The 2620-nt window shown below is 39.5% G+C and overlaps 1 protein-coding gene across 1 annotated transcript in view; it reads left to right on the top strand.

Moving 5' to 3' along the window:
• The first annotated feature begins 815 nt into the window (after nucleotides 1–815).
• Nucleotides 816–2620, top strand: part of LOC102211126 (DNA repair protein XRCC4-like) — a 29231-nt gene continuing 27426 nt past the window's right edge. Inside the window, exon 1 of the mRNA XM_005739161.1 lies at nucleotides 816–924. The gene's annotated coding sequence lies outside the window, so the exon portion shown is untranslated. The remainder of the gene's footprint in view (nucleotides 925–2620) is intronic.

Here is a 2620-nt window from a genome sequence, read left to right as displayed (position 1 = left end):
AAATACAGGCCATTCTTCACTCTCAGTTGACAGCAGGTTTCCCCAACCTAAACAGTACACTTGCATAATGACCAAAACTAGCATTACTGGCTAACAATGGGTCATGAACTCAGTTTCATAAACAGTAATATGCAAATTGTAATGGCCAATGATCAAGGGCCATGAGTACCACTCACTGAGAGTTGGAGAATGGCTGCAGTCACAGCATTTTAAGATGGTGAAAGGTGTACCCTTACTTTTACCCTGAGATTTGATTTTCACTCAGGTGTCATACACATCCTTGAACCAATGTGCTGAATCAGTGGTGTTCCAGGATAGGATAACAGAGCCCTCTCTTCCATTTCCTCTATATACAAATTGGTCACAGTGGGGGAAATTGGGGAACCAATGGCACACCCATGTTTCTGCCTATAGTACTGGTCCTTGTGTGTGAAATATGTGGCATGAAGACACTGGATAAGCTGAAGGAGGTTCTCTGCTTAGGCTACTAGCCTCCATGACCCAGTTGCAGATAAGTGGAAGAAAATGTATGCATGACATAACTGTTTATATCAAATGTGCAGTATTTTTTGGTAATAGTTTAATAAAACAGCTAGATATTCTAACTTGAGGTCTATTATATAGCAAATGCAGAAAAAAATGTTTAAGAAAGTAAATAAGCAGGTGCTCTAAAGGATATGAATGTTTGCTTGCAGGACACCTGGAGAGATGTATAATTTTTTTTCTCTTTTTCTTGAGTCTTTAGTGATATTTTCGTAGTTTCCCATCATTCTTACCACACACACACACACACACACACACCTCATCTGTTTGGTTGCTGGTTGTCGCTGGGTGATGACGTACATCCACGTTCCCGGTGCAGCTTGTCAACAAAAACCCAAAACAAATTGGCGGACGCATAAAGGTGCAGCTGAAGCGCTGAAGGTAGGGCATTAATAGATGTGCTGTTCTCATATAGATGTGAAGGAGCGCTTCTACCCTCGTGCTTGTGTTTACAAACAACCCGTGTCTCACTCTGAGCTGAGCTCGCTAGCACTTGCTAGCTGCTTGTTCTTGTCATGTTAGCATACAGTGCAGTCGCGGGATCTGTTCTCAGTGTAAATCTCAAGTTGCCCCCAGTCTTGAAAAAGCAAAGATCGCTGACGCGTTTCAATAGTTGAGACTGAGTTTCCTGCAAGAAGCACCAAGAAGTTTGTTTGATTCGGAAACAGACGTCCAACTGTGAGAAGGAGCGCATTTCTTTTAATCATTCATGGGACAGCTGTTTGGACATACATCCTAATACTTAGAGTGGACTGTGAGAAAACATTAAACGAACGGGATTTTAGTACATATATTAGTCTCCCAAATGTTGCTGCTCAGCACACTTGCTCTGTAACTAGAAATCCTGTTCAACAAAGTCTGAGTTTAAAAATAAACTCTGAGTTGATCACCTCTGAGATGGGCAACTTTGAATTTTCTGTTTGAGAACAGCTGATCAGAGTAAATTTAATCAACTTAGAGTATGTTCACCTTGTTCACCTGCGTGCGTGAGTAAAAGCCGTCGTCAGTGGAGCTCTATATATGTTATTTTGTGACGTCTGTTGTTATCATTTACTCAAATTTTCGTTAAGCTAATTATTCAGCTGTAACCTGACAGGAGCGAGATGTGGGAGCCTGACGATCTGGAAAAGAGATCAGACACAGTTAGCTTGTCACCTTCTATTTTTAAATTGAGTCGGTTTTGTTAAATTACTGTTGTGTGTTTCATGGAGGAAGCCATAGTGATGCAGTGGTTAGCAGTGTTACCTCACAGCAAGAAGTTTCATACCCTGCTGCAGTCTTTTTGTTTGGAGTTTGCATATTCTTCCTGTGTCTTTGTGGGCTCTCTTCTACTAATCCAGCTTCCTCCTACAGTGCAATGACATCAATGTTACTGTGATTGGTCATTATAAAATGATCATAGGCATGAAAGTGAGTGTAAGTGATTGTTAGCCATTTACAATGGACTGGGCTAAAATACATGTAAAGGGAGTCTGCTCAAGTTTTTATTTTTCCTTTTTCAGTTTGTAAAATTCTGTGTTGATGTTGATGTTTAAGAGTCGGTGATGTTTAAGGCTTTCCAACGGTCCAATTCTGTTTGTGATCTTTAAATTAAAATAAATTATAAAGCATGCTATAACCGGCCTCTAGTCACATACATAAAATGCGATGTCAATTTTGGCTACTGTATTGGCTACAGTGGCAACATGGCTGAGCTTTTTACAACCATGTTATCATAACTATGTAACTGCTCTAATGCACTGATACACAGCCTTTAATTAGGTCTAAACACAGGCTGTGTGCAGTGGAGAAGGTTGTTGGATTGATAAATAGCACCATGAAGCCAGACACATGTTTGAGAGCACTGCACCTTTAATTACATCTTTCCAACATCTGCTTCAGTACTAAATGCTTATAAGATGAGATAAGATAAGATAACCTTTATTAGTCCCACACGTGGGAAATTTGTTTTGTCACAGCAGGAGTGGACAGTGCAAAAGTTATGAGGCAAAAATTAGAATACAATAAGAATAAATACAGTACACAACTGTACAGAATAGAATAAAATACTATATACAGTAGAATAAAATAAAATAAA

Source organism: Pundamilia nyererei, unplaced genomic scaffold, assembly GCF_000239375.1.
Source record: "Pundamilia nyererei isolate P.nyererei 1_Seehausen unplaced genomic scaffold, PunNye1.0 scaffold00089, whole genome shotgun sequence".
NCBI classification, from domain to species: domain Eukaryota; kingdom Metazoa; phylum Chordata; class Actinopteri; order Cichliformes; family Cichlidae; genus Pundamilia; species Pundamilia nyererei.
Note: the sequence above shows the minus strand (reverse complement) of the source record. Positions and strands in the feature narration are given on the sequence as shown.